The sequence below is a fragment of the Schistocerca piceifrons genome, chromosome 9 (genome assembly GCF_021461385.2).
Source record: "Schistocerca piceifrons isolate TAMUIC-IGC-003096 chromosome 9, iqSchPice1.1, whole genome shotgun sequence".
In the NCBI taxonomy this organism is placed as follows: domain Eukaryota; kingdom Metazoa; phylum Arthropoda; class Insecta; order Orthoptera; family Acrididae; genus Schistocerca; species Schistocerca piceifrons.
This window is the reverse complement of record NC_060146.1, coordinates 211,306,241-211,318,948: the sequence shown is the minus strand read 5'-3', so window position 1 is coordinate 211,318,948 and position 12,708 is coordinate 211,306,241. Positions and strand designations below refer to the sequence as shown.

At 45.1% G+C, this 12,708-nt stretch overlaps 1 non-coding gene across 1 annotated transcript; it reads right to left on the bottom strand.

Annotated features, from left to right (window-relative positions):
* Positions 1-813: 813 nt before the first annotated feature.
* Trnas-cga lies at positions 814-888 on the bottom strand. Its single transcript has one exon. It is a non-coding gene; the product is annotated as a tRNA-Ser (tRNA).
* Positions 889-12,708: the final 11,820 nt, after the last annotated feature.

Below are 12,708 nucleotides of genomic sequence, written 5' to 3'. Positions count from 1 at the left end.
ACATTTCAGGATCCAAGTTTATTGGACTTATTTGCATTGTTTCCATGAGTACTACTGTAAGACGTGTATATGTCCATTGTCTATTGGTTCAAATGGCTCTGATCACTATGGGACTTTGTGGTCATCAGTCCCCTAGGAGTTAGAACTACTTAAACCTAACTAACCTAAGGGCATCACACACACCCATAACTGAGGCAGGATTCGAACCTGCGACCGTAGCGGTCGCGCGGTTCCAGACTGTAGCGCCTCGAACCGCTCGGTCACTTCGGCCGGCTGTTGTCTATTGTCAGACCACAATTTATGAAAGATGTTTATATTTAATTAATAGCATTAAGTAGGAATAATTAATATTTGTCATTGTGGAAATAATTGTGGTAGCAGGGAATGACTGCACCAAATTATTGTTGGCGGGAGAGACCGCACATTGATTTAATTTTAAAAAGGGCGGGAGGGACCGAGTATGGATACATTTTAAGAAAAAAGCGGGAAAGACCGCGTATTGATACATTTTGTAATGGTAGCAGGGATTGTCTGCACCAGAAAGCATTGTTGGCGGGAGAGACCGCACTTCAGCGTTCGTAGGAAGTCAGTAGTGAGCGAGATGTGAAGCGAGTCGGTAGCAGGTCTGAAGCGAGAGGTTGAGAGGAGCGGTGTGCCTGCCAGCCACCAGCTATGATTTACAAGAGATTATAAACGGATGTACAGAGACATCAGCTAACTATTATCATAAGAGGAACTAATATTATTGAATTATTTTTTTGGAGAAACTCGAGACTACAGAAGGTATGAAACTTCCTGGCAGATTAAAACTGTGTGCCCGACCGAGACTCGAACTCGGGACCTTTGCCTTTCGCGGGCAAGTGCTCTACCAACTGAGCTACCGAAGCACGACTCAGGCCCGGTACTCACAGCTTTACTTCTGCCAGTACCTCGTCTCCTACCTTCCAAACTTTACAGAAGCTCTCCTGCCAACCTTGCAGAACTAACACTCCTGAAAGAAAGGATATTGAGGAGACATGGCTTAGCCACAGCCTGGGGGATGTTTCCAGAATGAGATTTTCACTCTGCAGCGTAGTGTGCGGTGATATGAAACTTCCTGGCAGATTAAAACTGTGTGCCCGACCGAGACTTGAACTAGGGACCTTTGCCTTTCGCGGGCAAGTGCTCTACCAACTGAGCTACCGAAGCACGACTCACGGCCGGTACTCACAGCTTTACTTCTGCCAGTACCTCGTCTCCTACCTTCCAAACTTTACAAAAGCTCTCCTGCGAACCTTGCAGAACTAGCGCTCCTGAAAGAAAGGATATTGCGGAGACATGTCTTAGCCACAGCCTGGGGGATGTTTCCAGAATAGATTTTCACTCTGCAGCGCAGTGTGCGCTGATATGAAACCTCCTGGCAGATTAAAACTGTGTGCCCGACCGAGACTCGAACTCGGGACCTTTGCCTTTCGCGGGCAAGTGCTCTAGCAGCTGAGCTACCGAAGCACGACTCACGGCCGATACTTTCTACTGAAGGTATGTTTGCGCAATGCTATTTGTAAGATTATTGTAAAAAGTAAGTCCCATTTGAACGTTTGTAAAATCATTTCATTACCAACAGTAAATATTTGAAGCATCGTTTTCAGAATATTATTAAATTTTGCCAGCAATATCGCAGTACTGATTATTATCCATCCCAAAAACCATCAACGTAAAACTTTGCAAAGTTTTATTGTTGTCAAGAAAAAGTTTAACAATGAATTACGTAGCTTCAGTCAAATTAATTAAAGAATAACGTCAGCTTCGCTATTAAAGAATAACGTCAGCCTTGGTCATAAATACCGCAACTTATTATGAAAGCCCACCAGCAGCTAATAGAGTATAGTAAAACAGAGTAAGTACATTCATGTCGCAGTTCGATGTAGCAGTCAGATGGCGATCCAGTAGCAGTAAAAAAGGTAAGGAACAGTTTTGGGTTATTGCAGATAACGACTAAGGGCCACACGACGACACATTCTACGTTTCGTCGAAATAATCAGAAAATCACCTTTAATAAGGAGCATTTAAATTTGTATGCGAAGATTGCACTTAAAATTATTGAGAAACTGAATTAATTTCAAAGGGAAGATTTCATTTGTAATTATTAAGCTGAGGTCATCAGTCCCCTAGAACTTAGAACTACTTAAACCTAACTAACCTAAGGACATCACACACATCCATGCCCGAGGCAGGATTCGAACCTGCGACCGTAGCGGTCTCGCGGTTCCAGACTGCAGCGCCAGAACCGCGCGGCCACTTCGGCCGGCATACAATTTTCAAACACAGAAATTGTACAGCCAACCACTCGCAAATAACTATTTGGTACATTGACCTAGGTTTCGACACCTACTAAGGATGTCGTCATCAGAATGAAATTTTGAGAAACCGTACAATTACTTTGCGTGAAAGCAATGGTCAGAATTTAGAAAGTATTTCTCATGCATTAATCATTCATATCAGGTAAGTTGGAAAAATTTCGACTGTTTTTTCTGACACTGCAGATGTTTATTGAAACGCTAATTACAGATTCAGCAAGACATCACACAGTTCAGAACTGTTTATATACAAATTATATCAAAAATCAATTATCGTTGAGGTCCGTGGGAACAGCATCTATCCGTTCGTTGAATAAAAAGTGGTGTCACACCTGAAACAATAGAAGACGGAGTTACTGTTTTTTATTTAGAAGTTAGACGAGAGCTGAAAAGTAAAAACAAAATTACAAGACACATTCATAATGTTTTCTCGTGCTACGTATGGGTTGCAGGGTTGAATAAAAGCCTCGTCTTCATGTTTTTAGATAGGGCAGGCAACATAGCAGATGTAGTAATCGGTGTCAGTGGTATCATGATAGTAATACTGCTAGAAAACAGAAGTGTCTGTTATTGCATTTGTCACAGTTAAGTGGTTAGTTCCTTTAGTTTTGATTAGCTCTCCCACTATAATTCCTGCAAAGTAGCAATCGAAAATGCGTGTCGATGTATTTGCCACCGGATAATGTTGCTGCTTCGCATATGTGGCACATGGCAGCAGAACCTGTAATGGCTTGCGAATACGCTATTGGACATTGACAACGGTGGACAGTGTGGTTTCTCTGACTGCTCCAGATATCTACAAGAAGTCAGTAGCCATATGTGGCGAAACAGCACCAACGCGCAGAGCCGTATGACTGTTGTTGGACGGAAGGAACTGTGCTGAAAAACGCAAAAGCACTGGGCTTCCAGCACGAGTACGCAGACCGAGCAGTGCCCAGCGTCTCAATGACGTGATGCTGGGTCACAGCCGAATGACGTTTGACGAACTAGAGAAGGCAGCAGGTGTGTGACGGGCGATCCTCCACACCATCCTCCGTGAGGAGCTGAAGGTGTGTGCTGGACGGTTCCCCCACCACTGCGCGTGTGGAGATAACACCAACAGTTGCTGCAACTGAACAGTGGTGATCCAGCCGTGTTCTCTCAGCGGCTCGTCACGGCCGGAGAGTCACGGTTCTTCCATGAGACTCCAGGAAAGAACAGCCAGTCTGCTGAGTGGAAGCACAGCAGAGACCCTCGACCCAAGGTGCCACGGCCGGCACTATTCGTGCAGAGAGGAATGCGACTGCGTTCTGCGATCAGGGAGGCGAACTGCCGGCGGACTGGTTTCCTCCCAGTACGACCCTCAACAGTGACTGGTGCTGCTGTTAGCTGCACCAACTGCGCTGATGACTCGACAACGTAGCCACAGAATATGGCGCCGTGGCGCTCTGCTCCAGCACGACAATGCGCGACCACATGCCAGTCGTCATACGACTGCGACCGCGTGTAAACTAGGGTTTACTGCGCAACCAAGTCCTCCATATTCACCGGATATAGCTCCTAGCCACTGTGCCCTACTCGACGCAGTGGAACAGGCCATGCGAGTCCACCACTAATGACCAACTTCATGTAGTTGTCTGAAAGTGGCGCCGGAATACCCCCAAAGGTTTGCTACGCAGTTACGGTAGCTGCTAGACCGCTGGCAAAAGTGCATAGACATTGGTGGGGAGTACCTGTAATATGGTCTTTATACGTTTGTTCGGTAAATGGTTCCTGTGAACGCAAAAATAAAAAATTGTGGCAATCATTGTTGAACGCTCCAAGTATATTCGACTCTAGCAGATTTGTCTTTTTCAGAAACTTTTCTCTCGCTACTGTCAGTCTGCGTTTTGCGTTCTCTCTATCTCAGCCCTCGTCAGTTATTTTATTGTCCAAATAGCAAAATTCACATACTACTTTAAGCGTCTCATTTTCTAATCTAATTCTATCACCATCACGTCCTTCAATCCACGTAGATTCCATTACTGTTGTTTTAATTTCTTTTTAAATTGTTCATGGAAACAGCAGCGACTGGAAAGGACTAGTAAAATTTTTAATGAGAAATCAGTCTTGATAGCACGATTTTTTTTAAGTATCGGTTTCCATCTGTGTACGATCATCTTCAGGCCAGTTACTCAATGATGGAGACGATGGCTCCCAGCAGGAACCGCTCTGGGAAGGCGTGAAGATCAACTGCTCTTGTTCAACTTTTGCTGATATTCCTTGTATAATTCCTTTCCGACATACTATGCATTCTGTTCAACTGCTTTTTCAGTTCCTTTGCCACCTCTGACAGAATTATAATGTCATCGGCAAAACCGCAAAGTTTTCATTTCTTCCCCCTGATCTGTTTTCAAATTTTCTCCTTGGTTTCCTTTACTAGGTTGCCCGGTGTACGGAGAGGACAACACGGGGCATAGGCTGCAACCCTATCGCACTCCCTTCTCAACTACAGCTTCCTTTTCATTATCCTCGAGTGTTAAAACTGCCCTCTGGTTTCTGTGTTTTACACCTGTTGCCTAATGTTGCACCTAATGCCACAGATTCAAACTGCGTATCTCTGCCGTGACTTTACATCTAATATTTGTGAATTCTTGGAAATGGCGTATTGTCGATACTGCGATAGCAGAATAAAAGCTCCTACTCCCGTATCCGGAATAAGACGATATTTAAACCTACTTGAACAGTTGACCTCCGCTCTCAAGAATCATACCTTTATCTTTAACTTTCCTATCAATTTTTCTAGCAAGTGACGTCGCGCTGTGGGTAGATAACGGACTTGCGTTTGGAAAGCCTGCGGTTGAAATCCCTGTTGGTCATTGAGGTTTTAGATTTCTCTTGGTTTACCTAAATTGCTTAAGGTGAATGCTGAGTTCTTTTTCCGAAAAAAAAAAACCGACGATTTCCTCCCGTATACTTCTCCAATCCGAGTCGCTGACGTCGTTGTCGACGGGATATTGCACCTCAATCGTCGTTTCAAAGTGAAGGGAGGGACGCGAGAGTAGACTGGTGAGTGGGCGTGGTTACTTTTTGCGCTGGACTCACCTGCGACAGTCGCGTCGCCCGTCGCTCTACCCCCAGGGGTTCCAGTCCTTCTTGATGGTCAGCGTGATGGGCACTGGAACTGCTGGAACGCTGGAAGCCGCTTTGGCCGCGGCCGCTGCAGCCGCCGCTGATGCAGCCGCCGTACGCTGACGCAGAGAACAAGGCGTATATTGTACTCCATCGTGACTCATTAATACGAGAATGAATGAGGATGAAGAGAAACAGAGGAAAGAATTTTGTAGCACAGTTTGTATACAAGAACAGGAGTACCTCAGACCAAGCACTATTGAAAAATATATGAATATCACAAGAATCAATAAAGGCAAACACGTCCATTTTCAAGAAAACTTCCATATGCAAAAAAGCATTAACAAGAAACAAATAGTTTGATCAATGACCAAACACATACTGAAAACCGGAGATTACATAAAATAATTGAAGAAATGATATAAAAGGAAGGGCTTTTCCATCCTACATTCTGCCTCACTCGACAACCCCTCCCACGCTCCATACCCCGAATTTCTTCTAACTTTTTGGTCCTCACCCTTTTCCCCAACTCACTCTCCATCGCAATGCAGTGCATTTACTGTCCATTCATCTTTGCTTCTCCCTCCTTCCACCCCCCTTCACTTACTCACCACACAAAATTTAAACTTCATCGCTACTCCTTAAAGTAATTCAATAGAGTATTTACAACTATAATGAACTACAGAGACGGGGAAAAAAATATAGATCAAAGAAAAACTGGTGGTAATGTTAACAGTGCTACAAAACATAATGCAAACAAACAGTGAACAGCTGTGTATGAAATTATGCTGTGTTAGACATGAGAAATGCATAGTTCTGCAAAGCAGCATAAAAGTAGACCACAATTTTTCATTTCGTAACGAAGAAAGGAACCAAAAACACTGTAGCAGACGGCATCTCCTGACGTAGGCGAAAAACCAAGCAGAAATTATCGTAACTAAAAACAAAACAAATCAAATAGTAAATACCTTTAATTACAGACCACTGATGACGCTTCACTTCAGTATAGCGAAACGCGTCTGGTGAGAAAAACACGCATTTTATTGTAGTTTTAACGGCGGAACAAAACTACCATCAGGAATTGTAAAGCAGCTACGGACAACACGGCCACACAAATGAAGAATTTAAGAACGTATAGGTTTACAGATTTACAGGCCATCTACAGAGTCTCAGTCGCCAATTTGGTAATGGAGGGAAGAGAGGGTGGCAAAAATTGTAGAGGAAGACCAATGCTTGGTTACAGAAAGCAGACCCAAATGTAAGTAGACTCCACTAATTCTTCAGAGATGGCGACACTTAGAGAAGACAGAGTAGCGTGGAGGGCGGCATCAAACGAGCCTTGTGACTGAAGACCACAACGACAGCCACTACACGTCTCACGGCTGTTAGACAGCCCCAAGCAAGGGGCGCGCTACATCCCTCTGCCGGATCAGACAGTGTTTCATTAACCTGAAATCAGACAGCACGCCGCAACTGGACTGGGTCCTCTTCCTGATGATCACAGTGAAACAGCCAGCTGTGACTGAGTAATACAAGTTAGATGCGGCAGTGTTAGTTAAAACGAGAGAGCTGGACGAAAGTAAGTGAACTGTTCAATATTTCATAACTAGTCGCCATTAATGGTTATACATTTATACGGGAGCTGTGAGATAAGACGGTGAGTCATTTCATGGGAAAAAATTTTGTGGCTGCCTACACATCCACGGTTGTACTTCAGGGACGCACGTCTTCGTCCGAAGGAAATGGATGACTACGAATATCTTTCTGAAGATTTCGAACAATGTGGAAGTTGCTTATGGAGTATGTGTAAGGGTGTCCCAGCGAAACTTCTGCAGCGTACATTTTTTCCATGAAGGCATTGAGAGTCTTGTCTCACAGTGGGATAAATATATTAATAGTTATGGTGACTGCTTTTGAAACAATAAAGAGTATAGCTACTTTTTTTCCATCTATATCGTTTTCATCTGACTGTCCCTTGGAATAAGTTGACGTTAATGCATGGAAAAAGGTGGTTCTTCAGTGGAAGGTTGTCGTTCTTCAACTGTACTACACGTGTTTCTCCCACATGGATTACAAAGTTTCTGTTCATGTTCGATACAGTCCATATTCATGTTTTCGTCTCACGTGTGAACTGATATATTAATTTATATGTCACGTCTGTTGCGAAGTGATGCCGACAGATGTTCTGTATATTGCCTGATAACAAGTACGCCGTCGAAATTGGCCAGTGATAAACAAACGGAGACAATTTACAGCCTGTAAAGGACAAGGTTTTATTTTGAAAATTATATCTAGGCTGTGGACGGATGTACAGACAAGGGTATTATAATGTACTTGTTACCCTTATTACTTTCAAGCAATTAAATATTTTTTGGCAAAGTTAGATCTCACCCTCGTTGACCTCCCATGTCTCATTCTGACAAAACGAATTATGTAATTTCTGCTCAGATCACTAATTGAGCCTTTGCTAATTACCCTGATTACATTCGAGGAATTAAATATTTTATTGTGAACCTAGACTTCACGGTGGTCAATTTGACACTCTTTCTGTCTATTTCCCGCTCTTCGTTTGGCTACGAAAATTCGGTAAAAAAATTTGAATTTCTAGGGAGTTTGACCAAAAGGAAGCTGTAAGGAGCGGTCGCGAGTAGTGCTTGAGTAGTTCAGATGGTAGAGCACTTGACCACTAAAGGCAAAGTTCTCGAGTTCGAGTCTCGGTCCGGCACAAAGTTTTAATCTGCTAGGAAGTTTCACATCAGCGCACACTCCGCTGCAGAGTAAAAATTTCATTCTGGAAACATCCCTCAGGCTGTGGCTAAGCCATCTCTCCGCAATATCCGTTCTCTCAGGAGTCCTAGTTCTGCAAGGTTCACAGGAGAGCTTCTGTAAAGGTTTGGGAAACTTTCTGAATAATTGGTGGAATAACAAAAGAAAGTTGTTTGACACTGGACTATCATTCGGGAGGACGACGGTTCATTCCCGCGTCCGGCCATCCTGATTTAGGTTTTCCATGATTTCCCTAAATCGCTCCAGCCAAATGCCTGGATGGTACCTTTGAAAAGGGCGCGACCGACTTCCTTCCCCATCATTCCCTAATCCGATGACCTCGCTGTCTGGTCTCCTTCCCCAAACAACCCAACCCCAACAAAAGAACGTGAAACAGAAGAAGGTGCCAGAGGAGGAATAGAATCCGAGACCTCTGGCGTAAGAGACCGAGTCCCAAACATCTAGGCCAGACGGCGGCTCGGCAATGGATTAACATTTTATGCTCATAAGGCATCTAAGAAACTTTGGATCGATTTTTCCCGAGGTTTTCCGTGTAGTGCGTCCTAATATTTTAACCACGTGAGAAACCTTTTGACAATGTTGATTGGAATACTCTCTTTCAAATTCTGAAGGTGGCAGGGGTAAAATACAGGGAGCGAAAGGCTATTTACAATTTGTACAGAAAGCAGATGGCAATTATAAGAGTCGAGGGGTATGAAAGGGAAGGTGTGGTTGGGAAGGGAGTGAGACAGAGTTGTAGTCTACCCCGATGTTATTCAATCTGTATATTGAGCAAGCAGTAAAGGAAACAAAAGAAAAGTTCGGAGTAGGTATTAAAATCCATGGAGAAGAAATAAAAACTTTGAGGTGCGCCGATAACATTGTAATTCTGTCAGAGACAGCAAAGGACTTGGAAGAGCAGTTGAACGGAATGGACAGGAAAGGAGGATATAAGATGAACACCAGCAAAAGCAAAACGAGGATAATGGAATGAAGTCGAATTAAGTCAGGTGATGCTGAGGGAGTTAGATTAGGAAATGAGACACTTAAAGTAGTAAAGGAGTTTTGCTATTTGGGGAGCAAAATAACTGATGATGGTCGAAGTAGAGAGGATATAAAATGTAGACTGGCAATGGCAAGGAAAGCGTTTCCGAAGAAGAGAAATTTGTTAACATCGAGTATTGATTTAAGTGACAGGAAGTCGTTTCTGAAAGTATTTGTGTGGAGTATAGCCATGTATGGAAGTGAAACGTGGACGATAAATAGCTTAGACAAGAAGAGAATAGCAGCTTTCGAAATGTGGTGCTACAGGAGAATGCTGAAGATTAGATGGGTAGATCACATAACTAATGAGGAGGTATTGAATAGAATTGGGGAGCAGAGAAGTTTGTGGCACAACTTGACTCGAAGAAGGGATCGGTTGGTAGGACATGTTTTGAGACATCGAGGGTTCACCAATTTAGTATTGGACGGCAGCGTGCAGGGTAAAAATCGTAGAGGGAGAGTAGGAATACACTAAGCAGATTCAGATGTAGGTATCAGTAGTTACTGGGAGATGAAGAAGCTTGCAGAGGATAGAGTAGCATGGAGAGCTGTATCAAACCAGTCTCAGGACTGAAGACCACAACAACAACAGCGGCCAAACAATGGAACTACAAACATCAAAAAAAGTTTTGCATCATCCCAGTTCACAAAACTCCTGACGACAGACGTTGACTATGGATACTGTATCACAGACACAGTCCTCTTGACTGTTCAGAGATGTCACTAAACCCGCCTGAAGATGTAAACAAACATGCATGAACAGCGCCTATTAGACGGAGGGGGTCCGACAGCCGATCAGTTACATTCATTCCACCAGGAAGGAGGTACACGGCTCGTGTTGTCTGTAGTTCAACCATGCCTAGGCGGTCAATACCGCGACTCGATCGCGTCCGCATTATTACTTTGTGCCAAGGGAAGTGTCCAGGCGTCGCGGAATCGACAAAAGCGATGTTGTTCGGACATGGAGGAGGTACAGGGAGACAGAAACTGTCGATGACATGCCTCGCTCAAGGGTATGACCGCTAACCACGGGTTACGGCACGGAGGAACCCTGACAGTAACGCCACCATGTTGAACAATGCTTTTCGTGCAGCCACAGAACGTCGTGTTACGACTCAAATTGTGCGAAAAAGCCTGCATGATGCCAACTTCACCCCCGACGTCCATGGCAACCACGACACCATGCAGCGCGGTACAGATGGGTCCAACAACATGCCGAACATCGTGAGGTGTTAGGGGTCCTCTTTCACCACACAAAATTTCGGACAAATCCCCGACCCCACGCTCGTGCCGCCTCGTTGTGAGTCGTAATTTTCATATTTAATGAGAAAGCTCGAAAACTGTATCAATAATTTGCTCGAGGCATTTCTCGTTATTTTTTTGTGGTATTTAATGCTGCAGAAGGAGAGGAACTGGGAAGGCGGTGGCGGCGCGCCCACCTGGACGGCGGCGGCGGCGTGGGCGGCGGCCTGCGACCTCTGCAGCGCGTCGGCGGCGGCGGCGGCGGCGTCGGCCCGCTGCTGCGCGGCGGCGGCGGCCGCCTCCTTGGCGGCGGCCACGTGGGCGCCCTCGGCGGCGGCGTCGCGGGCGGCGGCGGCCTTGGCGCGCGCCGCGGCGGCGGCGTGGGCGGCGTCGCGGGCGGCGGCCAGCGCGGCGGCCAGCTCCGTCGGGCTCGGGCCCACCGGCACTGTGCGGCAGGGGGGCCAACTTAACGGGCTGCACCTCCGGCCGCGGACTGTGCGCTGACATGGAACTTCCTGGCAGATTAAAAATGCGTGCCGGACCGAGACTCGAACTCGGGCCACTGGGCCAAAGCTGTGAGGCCGGGGCGTGAGTCGTGCTTGGGTAGCTCAGTTGGTAGAGCACTCGCCCGCGAAAGGCAAAGGTCCCGATTTCGAGTCTCGGTCCGGCACACAGTTTTAATCTGCCAGGGAGTTTCAAGAAGCTCTTTGTTAGTCACATTCATTCCATTCCATTTTGACCGGCTAGTGTAGCAACATTTTTGAATTATTTTAAATTGAAAAAAAAAGTCTGGGTTGCAAAGTTATTTCATTTCAATAAGACGTTTTTTCCTTTCTGGGCAACATCAGATTGTCTACAAAACATTAAAATGCGGCACAACTACACTTACGAGCGCCCCCGCAGACATAGGTACCCAGAATGTGGTGTGTACAAATTGGAATGCATTGACTGCGAAATGGCTTGTATGGTGTGTTCGTTTCCCTTTACAGACAAAATTATATTGAAGAGCGGAATTTTACGTGTCCATTGGACAGAGCACCAGGAGATTAGTCTAATGCGATGTTCCTCTTATGGAATCGTATTAACGAGAACGCCAAAACACGGAGAATAATCAGTAGCTACTCAAGCAGCGACTGAGCGGCGATGCTGCATTGGCGTCTCCAGGAAACGTGGACCAGGGCAGTGTTGTGGCTGCTGGAGTACCCGTTACTGTTCGAGATTTTCTGTCCCTGTTAGTACATATCTCACGACTGATTTTGAAGAGCTCTATCGTGCTGGCATACAAAATTCGTTGTAACGGGAAATAAACCTACATTTTCCCCAGAAAGGGCGTCGCATGAAACACGTGATGAACAGTATTGTTTCATGGTTCAATTCAGCTACACAACGGACTATCGAAATTTCAGATACCTGCCGGCACACCAGTGAAAATGCACCTGATGACTCTCAGGTGGGACATTCTCTATAGGCCAGACCCGCAGGACGCTGAAGACTACGTTCAGTGAGCATCTTTTACCTGACAAAGGCCAGGTTAAACAGTGTTCCGCTTCTACCGAGCATCTTGAGTCAAGGGGGGTACCAGTCTCCCACATTGGGAAACTTGAGAGTGGTACATCTTGCTCAGTATGTGGGGGGGGGGGGGGGGGGGGGGGGAGGGAACTGCATCTGCTCGAAGTAGTTAGAAATGGCTGAACACCTGTGTGTCGATGACGATAATTCGCTGAACGACCAACTGATTTCTAAAAATAAAGTGTATTACCATTCCGTACGACAGATTTTGACAATGTTGGTGCAATGATACTTTCTGGTTTCCGTTATAAGTCGTCTCACACGACAGGATTATTCTGTTATTGGCCTTTTGGTTTGAGAGAAGTTACGGCAAGATTTGCTACTAGAGTTTTTATATTGTATATGACATATCTTCTTTTTTACATTTCTAAATTTTTGTATTTGTTCCCTTTTTAATGTCTAAGGACGCGTCTTTTTTTTATTTTGAAACTCCTGATTCCGGTACCTTGATATTCGGACTTTTTCATTATTGAGTAACTGCTCTGTCAAGTACATTTCAAATGTTAGCAGTGTTATGTTCTTACACAATTCGTATCATTTGTTATGTTTTGCACATACGCCTTGTAACCTATTCGTCTTACATTTATATTCATGTACTCGCCTTATATCTAGTTCCGCGCGCCACCTAGCCACCTTTTGGTACACTAGCGCCGCGCGTGCT